The sequence below is a fragment of the Sphaerodactylus townsendi genome, linkage group LG01 (genome assembly GCF_021028975.2).
Source record: "Sphaerodactylus townsendi isolate TG3544 linkage group LG01, MPM_Stown_v2.3, whole genome shotgun sequence".
In the NCBI taxonomy this organism is placed as follows: domain Eukaryota; kingdom Metazoa; phylum Chordata; class Lepidosauria; order Squamata; family Sphaerodactylidae; genus Sphaerodactylus; species Sphaerodactylus townsendi.
The window spans coordinates 193,015,567-193,027,837 of record NC_059425.1 but is presented as its reverse complement, the minus strand read 5'-3'; the positions used below and the strand labels follow the sequence as shown (position 1 = coordinate 193,027,837).

At 48.4% G+C, this 12,271-nt stretch overlaps 1 long non-coding RNA gene across 1 annotated transcript; it reads right to left on the bottom strand.

Moving 5' to 3' along the window:
* Positions 1-8,181: 8,181 nt before the first annotated feature.
* LOC125436186 lies at positions 8,182-12,193 on the bottom strand. The gene is made up of 3 exons (XR_007245014.1): positions 12,097-12,193; positions 10,693-10,780; positions 8,182-9,662 (listed from the first exon to the last, which is right to left on the bottom strand). It is a non-coding gene; the product is annotated as an uncharacterized LOC125436186 (long non-coding RNA).
* Between the last annotated feature and the right edge of the window lie 78 nt (positions 12,194-12,271).

Below are 12,271 nucleotides of genomic sequence, written 5' to 3'. Positions count from 1 at the left end.
CCTTGGGCCAGTCACAGTTCGTTCAGAACTTTCTCAGCCCCCCCCCCCCCAAAAAAAAGGTGTCTGCTTTGGGGAGAGAAAGGGAAAGCACTAGGGTGCTGTGTGGTTTCCGGGGCTGTATGGCCATGTTTTAGCAGCATTCTCTCCGAAAAGTCAGGAGAGAATGCTGCTAGAACACGGCCATACAGCCCGGAAACCACACAGCACCCCAGTGATTCCGGCCGTGAAAGCCTTCGACAATACAAAGGGAAAGGAGTTTGTAAACTGTTTTGAGACTCCTTACAGGAGAAAAAGGTGGGGTATAAATCCAAACTCCTCCTCCTCTTTCTTATTCTTCACAGATTAGCATCCTGCAGAGACTAAATGGAAAGCAGCCTTCATTTGGGCCGAGTGTACAGATGCAGCAGCAGCAGAAGAATACATAAAGACCGGAAGCAGCCTTATACTGAAGCCGCAGACTCTTGGCCCATCCAGGTCTACTCTGACTGGCAGCTGCTCTCATAAGAACATCAGAACTAGCCTGCTGGATCAGACCAGAGTCCATCTAGTCCAGCACTCTGCTACTCGCAGTGGCCCACCAGGTGCCTTTGGGCAGAGCTCTGTCCCATCCTCTACTACCCGATCTTGTGACTTGAGCCTGGGACTTTCTGCACGCCAAACAAAAGCTCTATCATTGCATCCTGAAGTAGACGAATTGTAAAGGATTCAATAGTGTTGATGGTGAAGTAACCTTGAGTGCATTCCACAGCCCGGGCGATGGGCCAGCTTCATCGGCGGAGACTTTATCTTTGCGCGAGAGATGAAGACTCCGTTCCCATGGGAAGCAGGAGGGGGGATGGGGTGAATGGTGTTATAACCTGTGCTTCTGGCGGGAAGTGTCATTCCTGCCACTACGTGTACGTGAGCTTTCTAAGATGTCTTAATAAATGGACTTTTACATCCAAAAAGCCTTTTATTTCTGCTTCTATGGAATTCCTTACATTGTGGCAGGAATCCAATTCAATATATTCCTAGTACAGTGGACCTCTGGTGTCTTGACATGGAGAGGTTGAATGTTACTGCGAGGAAGGTCTGCGGTAGCCCCAAAGAGAGGGCTCCGACCTTTCCCTTCTGGATCTGGAGGAACCCGGCAGGAGAGCGGGCTTCGCTGGTAGCTCTTTCCCGTCCTGCATTATCAGCACGAGTCTTCGCTTTACTCCGTTGGAGCGAGGGGCGTGGCGACGACCATGGGGACTTCCATGAGCCGTTTGGGGCGCTGTCTATGGATCGAGCGCCTGTGGATCGGATCTCTGCCCGTTTTCGTGTGGATTACAAACCTCAGATTGCTGCAACCTGTCATGGAGGAGACGGGCCTGACCACCTTTCATGGGGCAGCCCAGGAATCCATTGGAAGGATTCCTGGACTCGTGTTTTGGTGATGCTCCCAAGGAACCACCGTGGCACAGCACTGGGAGCCCGTCCGAAGGATGCTGGGACTAAACCTGGGGATTGGGAGGGGTATCCGTGCCTGTCTTTGTCGGACCCCCCTGATCCCGGGCCAGCTGACCGCACCTAAGGTGCCCCGGGGAGCCACCGATGGCTACGGTGTCTCCGATATCTCACCGGCTTCCAGACGGCAGAAGAGTCCGAAGAAAGCCTGCACTCCCAGCCGGATCTGTTCCCTCTCCCATCGAAGGAGACCTGGGGGATGAGGAAGTGGGGGGCTGACTCGCGAGATGCCCAAGAAGCATGGACCCGAGGAACGTCAGCTATGGGAGGAGGAGCGAGGCACAGTTGCAGCAAGAGCGCGAGAACCTGCAGAGAGGGACGGGGAGCGACAGCATGCAAAGAAGTCCAGCTTCGAGTTGGACCGTGCCAAAGATGCGCTCCAGCGACAATATGCTCCAGAATCATGTCAGTCCCATGATAAAGTCCTGGAACACTCCAGACTGGATTTACTGCCCGGCAACTGAAAGCGTTCAGGCCCTGCGCACTTAAAGCGAGCTCACTGAAGCTCTTAAGCCGGGGCCGAACTGGCTAAATTGGAGCGAGAAAAAAGAAGCTGCTCTGCATGCGCACCAGGATGCATTGACCCGCCAAAGGAGAGGGAGCTGGCTGCGTTGGAGAGGGGAGCTAAGGAGGCAGCCAGACCAGGAAGCCCCAAGTTGGAATACATGCTGTTACCCCGATCTGCGCTGGCGCCAGAGGGCCCGCACGTGCCTGGATCCTGCCACCCAGCGCCAGCCCAGTATACCGCCAGCGCCCCCGATTCCGGCAAAACTTGTTACAGCAGCTGCCTGCCCAACCTGCTCAACCAGCGCAACCACCGCCACAGCAGGCGCCAAGAGCCGTGGAGCGGGGCTACTATCGACTGATACCGGCCCGTTTCGATGGGACCGGCTTCCAAACTTCCCTACTTCGTTTTTTTTGGCTCAGTACGCCCACTTGGAAGACTATGATGATTTATATGCAGCTCTGAGTAGAAAATCACCGGGACATCGGCTCGGAAGTCCTGGATGGGGCAGCAGCCGATTGGTTAAGTGACTCTTTTGGATTTGCAAGATGAGGACTCACCGCCCGCGGTGCCCGCTTCATTTCCTCCAAGCCTTAAGAGCGCGCTTCCAAGATCCAGGCGCCGAGGGCGAAGCTATCCGGTACCATCAAAACTATCCAGCAAGGCAACACGCCCGTTTGCAGAATTTGCCGGCGTGAATTTCGTGCGCGTGGCTGCTCGACCTCACCTCCCTGAGTGGCCTGAGCGCGTGAAATCACGAATACTTCTCGGATGCTGTGAATGACGGCAAGCTGCGTGAAGCGGTGTTTTTAATTCCGGGTTCCCTCGTACTATTGCGGATTAACGGATCCAGTTAGGGTCCCCAGGTGGCGTCTCGTTTGGAATCTGCTTCGATGCCGGAGGCAGCCCACGCCCAAAACCCACCACTGCGCCCCACCAAGCCAAGCCCAGCCGCCCCTACGGAAACCACCTCTGAACGCCGTCGCCCGACTGGGGTTGTGTCTTTACTGCGGAGGGCCAGGTCATCTAACCCATGCTAACTGTCCTAAAGAGACAAAAAAACCAACCCATCCCAGCCTACGCGCACTCCATCTGCCAAGCCCGCCAAAGCAGATCGGGGCCGCCTCCGGCCGAGCTCGTCTAAAGCGGTCATCGAGAAAGCGACCCAGAGGAGGAGGAAGTGGCTGTTTGCCTTTCTTCAGCCCCCATGGACATGGGCCAGACTCTATTGACTTGATGAGTGAAGGCAGCAGCTCCATTATTACTGTCAAAGCGTTTCTGGCCAACCCAGCTAAACATACTCGCATTATAGCCTCGGCCCTTGTGGGTTCTGGCTGCTCCCACTGTTTTAATGCGGCCCCAGGTGGCAGAGGAGCTAGGTCTGGACCAAATTCCCCTGGCTAAGCCCATACCATTCACCCAAATGGACAGCAACCCCCTCGGGAACGAAGGACCGGCCCAGTTCAAAGCACAGCCGGTTCTCCTCCGTTGTAATGCCGACCATTGGGAAAAGAATAGTTTTATTTTGGCGCCAGTGTCCAAACACTCCATAGTTCTGGGCATGCCATGGTTATTGTTACATGAACCAAAGTTCATTTGGAAGAAACGGATCTTAGAATTCACTGACCCTCCCTGCGGTGAACACATGAATTGGGGGGAAAACCCAGCTTCTCCTGACACACCCCCCTCCCTGGCTTCTTCAGCGATTGCTCCCGATTCTATTGGCATCCCACCTGCGTATCATGATTTAGCCAGAGTTTTCCAGGAGCAGGAATCGCGATCAGTTGCCACCCCACAGAGACACTGGCTGCCGTCGTTATACAATAGGTAACTGCCCAAAGGTAGAATCTGCCGCATGAGTCCCAATGAGGAGAAGGAACTCCGTGCCTTCTTGGATAAAGAACCTCGTTCGGCGGAGGTTCATGCAGTGAGCCTTCCACCAAACACACTGCACGCTGCTCCCGTTTTGTTTGTAAAAAAGAAAGATGGGTCTTTACGGCTTTGCACAGACTATCGAGGAGTCACCCAATCGCGGTCTCTCTGTCCAATAAATATCCTTTGCCTTTGATCAAGGACCTTTTAGATGCACTCTGCAAAGGGCGCATTTTTACTAAATTGGACTTAAGAGAAGCTTACTACAGGGGCAGAATTGCTCAAGGCTATGAACGCTTAACTGCGGTTAACACAAAGTTTCGACCGTTTGAATACTTGATAAAACCATTCGGGTTAAGTGGGGCCCCCGGAGCTTTTATGGCCCTTATCAACGAAGTTCTCCATGATTTATTGTACAAGGGAGTTGTGGTATACTTGGAATGGCGTTTTGATTTACTCACAAACCATAGAAGAGCATGAAACATTGGTTCGAGAGGTATTGCAAGCGGCTTGCTCGACATAAATCTCTTTGCCAAACTCTCCAAATGCTGTTTTCACCAGACCTCCATTGACTATTTAGGTTACCGGATCTCGCCCGAGGGAGCTTGAAAATGGATCCTGCTAAGATTGGCCTTGATCCTCCAATGGCTTTCTACCCCACCAACCCCGCCAAGAGCTCCAATCTTTTCTTGGTTTTTTTGCTAATTTCTATCGGTGACTTTATACCCCAATTCGCTGAACTGACTCTCCCTCTCACAGACCTCTTACGCACTAAGGGTAAAGATCCACTGTCCGCCAAGCCGGGGGCCCCTTTTCCTGGTCCGAGGAGTGTCAAACTGGCCTTTCAACTCTTAAAGTCCTCGCGTTTACCACCCAGACCTATTCTAAAACACCCTGACCCCAGATCTCCCGTTTGTATTGGTTCCACGTGGATGCCTCGGACCAAAGCACTTGGCGCAGCCCTGTGTTCCAGCAAAATAAAGATGGTAGGCTGGTTCCGTGTGCTTATTTGTCTAAGAAATTCTCTGAGTGCTAGACTCAACTGGACTGTAGGGGATAAAGAGACTGCGGCCATTAAAGTAGCACTCTCCACTTGGCGCCACTGGCTGGAGAGGGCTAAACACCCCTTTCAGGTTTGAATTGGGATCCACAAGAGCCTGGCAGCTCTTTCCACCCCCCCCTCAAGATGTCATAAAAACAACCCGTTGGGCCGATTGCTTTTCTCGCTTCTCTTTTACGGTCCATTTTGTCCCCGGAAAGACCAATAGAACTGGCTGGCCGGCTCTCGCTCCTACCCGGGAAGGAGGGGTGGAGCTGCGCCACGAGACATTCCACGCACTGTTCTCCTCCCCTCCCAGTTGGGGCTGGCTGTCACCCGATCTCAGCGTCCACTCCTCCTTCACCCCCCATTCCCAGTCACAAATCTCTCCTTTCCTGCGGGAACTCCGGTGGGGCTGCTCGAACCTCCAGCGGAAGAAGGTGACTCCCAATTGCGTTTGGAGGAATGGAGTTTGGCGGAGGGGGGAATGTTGAGTGCGATGCCTCCCCTCCACCGCAAGCAGGTTCTTGAAGCTTGCCCGCGATGTCCTTCGGCTGGACATTTTGGCTTTCACAGAAAACTCTGCATTTGGCCGCCCGACAGTTCTGGTGGCGCGCAATCGCCGCATAAGGACATTCAAGGCATACATTAAGGGCTGCTTTCGGTTTGTGCAGAAGCCAAAACCATCCCGGGAAAGCCCCATGGACTGTTGAAACCTCTCCCGGTGGCCTCCCGCCCTTGGGAAGTCATCTCCGTGGATTTTGTCACCGGATTTGCCCGAAAGTCATGGCAACCGCGGTTTTGTGGGTGGTGGTGGACTTATTTTCTAAACAAGCCCATTTTATTCCATGATAGCTGCCATCCCCTCCGCTCCTAAGTTGGCACGACTGTTCATTCAACATGTTTACCGTCTCCATTCCGCCCCCGTTAAGGTGGTCTCCGACAGCGGCCCCCAATTCATTTCAAGAGAAGTTCTGGAAGGCGTTTTTGCGGGGTTGTTGGGGGCCTTACCGGCCGTCGCCGCCCCCTACCACGCGTTCAAAGTGTGGCCGAGGCGGAGAGAACGGAACAGAACCCTAAACGAGTATTTACGTTGTTACACCAACTACCACCAAGACAATTGGTCTCGCGAGCTTATTCCGTTCGCGAAGTGCGCCTATAACAATGTAGTTCATAGCGGTACAAAGAGAAACCCCCCTTTGAAATTGTGTCCTGAGTGGCTCCTTCCCGCCGTTGCCTACAACTACCAGCGGCTGCTTTGGATTCCTCCAGAGTTTCAACAATGGTTTTCATCCCTAGCCGAGGGATGGAAAACGGTCCAGACAGCCTTACAACAAGCTAAGGACTCCCAAAAGCTGCAAGCGGATAAACACCGCTCGGATTTCCCTCTGCGTGTGGGCTCTTGGGTGTGTTTGTCTACAAAAAAATCTTAGAGACGTGCATAAATTTTTTCCAAACTTGGCCACTGCAAAAGATTCGTGGGACCTTTTCAGATTACTAAAGTGATTAATGATGTCACTGCCCGCTTAGCGCCTGCTCTATCGTAACATTTCATCCTGTCTTCCATTCCAGCTTGCTCAAAGAGGCTCCCGCTTCCCGATGCCTGCTTACGACCAGCCGGAGAGGCCCCCACCGACTATTATTGATGGTCACAAGCACTCTGAAATTGGCGCTATCCTGGACTCTCCGGCTTTAATCGTAAGCAGCTTGCAATATTTAGTCTCTTGGGTAGGATATTCCCTCTGGGTGTAATCAGTAATGGGTTTGTTATTCCGAAAATATTAGCGCCCCCACCCTTTATTTCTGCTTTCCACGGCGCCTTTCCGCATAAACCTGGGGGGGGGGGGGTCTTCTTTAAGGGAGGCAGAGTGTAAAGGATTCAATAGTGTTGATGGTGAAGTAACCTTGAGTGCATTCCACAGCCCGGGCGATGGGCCAGCTAATACGGCGGAGACTTTATCTTTCTTGTGAGGAGATGAAGACTCCGTTCCCATGGGAAGCAGGAGGGGGGATGGGGTGAATGGTGTTATAACCTGTGCTTCTGGCGGGAAGTGTCATTCCTGCCACTACGTGTACGTGAGCTTTCTAAGATGTCTTAATAAATGGACTTTTACATCCAAAAAGCCTTTTATTTCTGCTTCTATGGAATTCCTTACACGAATAGACCACATCTACTCAGGTTGCGGGGAAGGGGTGGCATTTTTTGTATGCTCCTCTATGTAAAAAAAAATCTACCTGCAGGTAAAAAAAACCCTTAACGTGCCAGGTTCAGCCCATCCTGCTTTGCAGACTTTCTACTTGCAGGGAGTTTGTCAAGATCAGAGCCATCTGTCCAACAGATACCCCATTTGCGTTTTGATGAAGAAGCGAATCACAATTTAACCCTGCAAGGGCTGTTAAAAAGGAATAAAGCAACATTATTTTTTAATTAATTTTTAGATAAATGCAGTTTTGGGTATTTTTTAATGTGATCAATGTTTCCAGACCTTTCTTTATTCACATTCCAGGAGTTAGGGAATAGAACTGTTCTGCAGCTGCAAGAAATCCTGTTAAGCAAATTGTTTTGAGATGCTTTTGTACTATTTAGTGTGTTGGGACCTCAGTGACTTTGTGTAGGCTACAAAGTGCATAGTAAATACTGAACACGGCTGAGAAATAAGTGCCTGCTTCCCCATACAGGTACATTATTTCTTGATCCCTAATCTGAATGTGTGAACTGATACAGATGCCGTGCCCTTGGACTGTTCAATAACAAGACTCTGTGTTCAGATGATTTCTTTATTATGAAACAGCATCAGGAATAAGTGTTTGGACTTCTATTGCCAGAACTAAAGCAGAAAAGTGCCCTCTGTTATACCCCACGTCACATAACACCCCTGACTACCCATTACCCAAGGGGGGAATGGCCCCTCACCTGTTCCCCTCACCTCACCTGAATGAGGAGAGAAAGGATCTCATGTCCTGGGTGAGAGACACACGACGTGGCAGGATCAAACCAGACATGGGCTGAACATGACAGCTAATGCCTGGAAGAACTGGGAACCGGGCAAAGCATTCCTGATTTAATTTGGCACCTTTTCCCCTCGCACCGTTCTCTCTCATCTGGCCTACGGAGGGAATAATGCAGTGGTGGCGAACCTTTGGCACTCCAGATGTTATGGACTACAATTCCCATCAGCCCCTGCCAGCATGACCAATTGGCCATGCTGGCAGGGGTGTGATAAGAGTATGTAGTCCTGTAACATCTAATTATAAGGACCGCCATACGGGAATAATACAATCTTTGTAACAAGGTCACTGCTATAATTAACTTCCCATGACACTCATGGAGAAAAAGATATTTATATCTCCATCAAATCCTTCCTAGGAAATTCACCATCAAAGCGCTGGAATAAGGAGCTCTCGGTCTGTAGCATGTCAGGCTCAATTCCACACGAAGATATAACCGAACTCTCCTGTCAATGGAACTCAGTTAAATCTTTGCTACTCTTGAAAGTTTTCCTTGGGTCCCATTTGCTTTCTGCTGCGTGTCTGGGACAAAGCTGTTTGTCTTTGCTCTTGATCCTAAACCAGAGCTGTCTTTAGGATGTTATAAATAGCGTTTTGTGGAAGAACTTCACAGAGCTCTCTTCTCCAGAATGAGTTCAACCTTATTTCTCTCAATCTGGATTTATCAAAGTTTGCTAATCTAGTGATCTCTTCCCCCCATCCCAGGCTGAGGACGATTCCTGGTTGCTGAGCGAACACCAGCAGGCAGGAATGCTTTATTTCTCCCAACCAACTCTCTTATTTTCGTTCTTGTTGCTCATGCCTGCCATTGTGTGGGCTGCAGGAGATTCTCCTTGGAGATTCCTCACAGAAATTTCTTCTGCTTGCAGCCTGTCCATTTACTATTTCACTGTACGAAGTAGATGAATAAAGTTTGCTTAGCCCGGCAATCCCGTGCATGTGTCATTTTTCCTTTTTTGTTTTGAGGGGGATGTCTGTGAAGCTACAGCAACACAAATATGCACATATTGCAGATCCTCTAGTCATGTGGCTGTAGCTTCGCAGATATCCCCCTCAAAACAAAACAACAAAAAAGGAAAAATGATATGCGCACAGGGTCACTAGGCTACACAAACTTTATTCATCTAACTTGTTCAGTGAAATAGCAAATGGATGAGCTGCAAGCAGACAAAATCTCAGTGGAGAAACTCAACAGAGAATCTGCGGTAGCACACACAATGGCGGGTGCACTGTGAAATTGGCAAGAGCATCATGCAGCAGGTGGGGGGAAAGATCCATTTTGGCTGACAGTGCTTGTGTTCTTTCATGCTGTGGGGACCCAAACTCCCCAAACGGATTTTTTTTATAACATCCTAAAGATGTTACATTTATGGTGCGTGGAATCCACCACTGTTTGACACTAGAGATAGTCTGTTAAATAGAGAGGTGTTGGATCCATATGAAAAAGGGGATGACTGAAAAGAAGCTGGCTGGGTAAAGGAATTCGAATTCCAAAATGCAGGGTATAAAAATACACAAGTTGCGCAGTGTGGCTAAAACTCTGATTTTCGAACTCCAGATGTGGTGCCGGAAAGACATAGGAAGCCCCTGAAGGGCATCAGAAGCCCTTGAGATCAACAGTCTTGGCAGAGGCTGGCATGATCATGGGATTGATTATTTCTGTGCCAGTGATGGTTTCTATGCTCTTCTTTTATACCGAATTCTGCACGGTCCTGCCGGTTGCTGCGTCCCTGTTACGTGGAGCAGGCTCTGCAAAAACAGAACAACACCTTCAAACACACGCATCAGGTGAGTTGCCTAAATATGTTATTATTTATTTACAAAATTTGTACCCCACCTTTCTGTTCTCAGAAGGCAGCTACCTATTTAAGACACACGTGTGATAAAAATCCTTAAAATCACCCCCATCGAAGACACGCACATCATTAAAACAGCTAAAATACACTAAACACATACAAACAGCAATCAAAACAATCAAGCAATCGAGGAGAGATCATTGTGGGAATGCCAAAGCGACCAATGACGATTTCATCACTGGTGGAAGATGGCGACAGAAGGGAACAGACGGATCTCCCCGGGAAGAAAATTCCAGGATAGGTTCAAAATTACAGTAGATGAAATAGGTCGTAAATTATAATAATACAAAATTTACCATCGGTTTTCAGCTATTTCTATTTCACAAAATGAAGCAAAACTATTTCCAACACTTTGTCTTAACTGACCACCATTGAGTTTTCATTATGTTACACTTTTCTTATGCATTTGACAGTTTTCCTCAACCGACACAAGAACTGGGAACTGATAGTGTTTCGTAAGTTAAAAGTGTGATGGTGTAGCACACGGACTTCACAGCTAATTTACAGCCAATTAGAAAAAGAAGAGGAGTAGGAGTAGTTTGGATTTATATCCCCCTTTTCTCTCCTGTAAGGAGACTCAAAGGGGCTTACAGTCTCCTTTCCCTTCCCATCCCCTGTCACAACAAACACCTTGTGAGGTGGGTGGGGCTGAGAGAGCTCTGAAGAACTGTGACTAACCCAAGATCACCCAGCTTGCATGTGGTGGAGTGCATAAGCTAATCTAGTTCACCAGATAAGCCTCCACAGCTCAAGTGGCAGAGTGGGGAATCAAACCCTCAGCAGATATTTCACAGAAAAGAAAAAAAAAAGTAAGAAAAGAGCTTCTGTATCCAACTTGTAACTGTTAAGAAATACAGCAAATATCCAAAACTGGAATGGTATACACTAAACATTATATAATGAAAAATGAATGTGAATGTTACCTCCTTTGGTACTGGGTCGATAAGGCAGCATTCATATTTATAAAGGAACAAAACGACGAAGATTTGAATCTCTGCTACAGCAAACCACCTAAAAGAAAGACACAACAGTCATTTCTCTCCAGAATGTTTTGTTAAAGCACATAACTAATTATACAAAAATGGATCCAATTATACAAAGATGAATCCACTTTGGGTTGGTCCCAAAGTGCCCTTCCGTGAGCAGAAGGTCCCCCCACAGATCCAACCCATCAAGTTTATTTACAATTACTTTGCACATACTGGATTCTATTTCTGAAATGGATGGCTACCTGCAGTATTAAAGTTATCAGTGTGAAACCTGTAAAGATTTGCGGAGAAAGGGAAATCTCATTTTCTTGTAGACCTTGACACCACATTATCTTGTTCCTATTCAGAAATTCAAGTGCTTATGAGCCAAAGCATGCGGGCCAATTAATAAACAGTCCCAAGTTATTATTATTATTATTTTTAATTCAGTTCTCGAGCTTAGATTATACAGAAAAGTTCCTAACTTTAAGATCAGAAATAGTTTAAGTACAGAATCTTTTAACACTCTTATCACTTCATATGGGAAATCAAGTGTTCAGCCCTCTCATATGAGCCTCATTGTCTAAATAATTTACTCACATTAACAGAACCAAATGTGCACGTCTCCAAGGAACATGGAAAAGCATTATTAGTCACCTGGTGCACGATGAAGGCAAATCTTTCTCCATTTCCACCCTGAGATTTTAAGGATTATTGACAAGTATTCCAATTGCTAAGATGGAAACTACCAATCGTGAACATGTTGCCAACGTTATACAAGACGTGACCACAAGATATCTAACATTGCCTTTTACCTTTCCTCTCAAGATAAGTGCCATGATCAGCTCGTTTGATCCTGCCTGGTCTTTTGTTCCCTGACTGGGATGTGGGAACCTGTCCCTTCCCATTTCCCCTCCCTGCTGTACTTCTGTTTTCCTGCTTTGCTTCTCAGGCCTTATCAGCTCATTAGAAACCTGCTGTTGTAGCTCTGTCAGCAGTGTGGAATGGACCCTGGGGTAGGGGAGGTTTTGACCCTTGGGTAGAGGAGGCAGTTTCTTCAGATCGTGGGACTGGAGGGGTGCCATCACTACTTGGGAACTGGTAGACAGGGGTGGGGTGAAGTGGGGGATGACATGGGGAGTAATGGGGGCTGCAATGCCATCTATGCTCAGTTCTGGCAAGTCTAAATGCTTATTTCCTGATGCTGTTTCATAATCATCTGAACAGAGAGTCTTGTTATTGAACAGTCCAGGGGCGTGACAATGTGCCTGCAAATGGCTGAGTTTATTAGACCAGTCATAAAAAGTCAAACTACTTTTTTTTTGCTCTCTAGTACTTTCCTGCGGCTGTTTCACTGACCTTCCTGGGCACTGATGTGACCCTCCTCCAAATGCCACAAAGCCTTCCAAGAAAGGGTTCTTCTCAAAATTTGCTTCTTTCCAGCGATCCTGTGGGAGGAAAACTTTTGTTTCCAAAATCAGCTTTGTATAAATAAGCTTCATGTTTTACGCCTCCCCCCCCCCCCCCCCCCCCC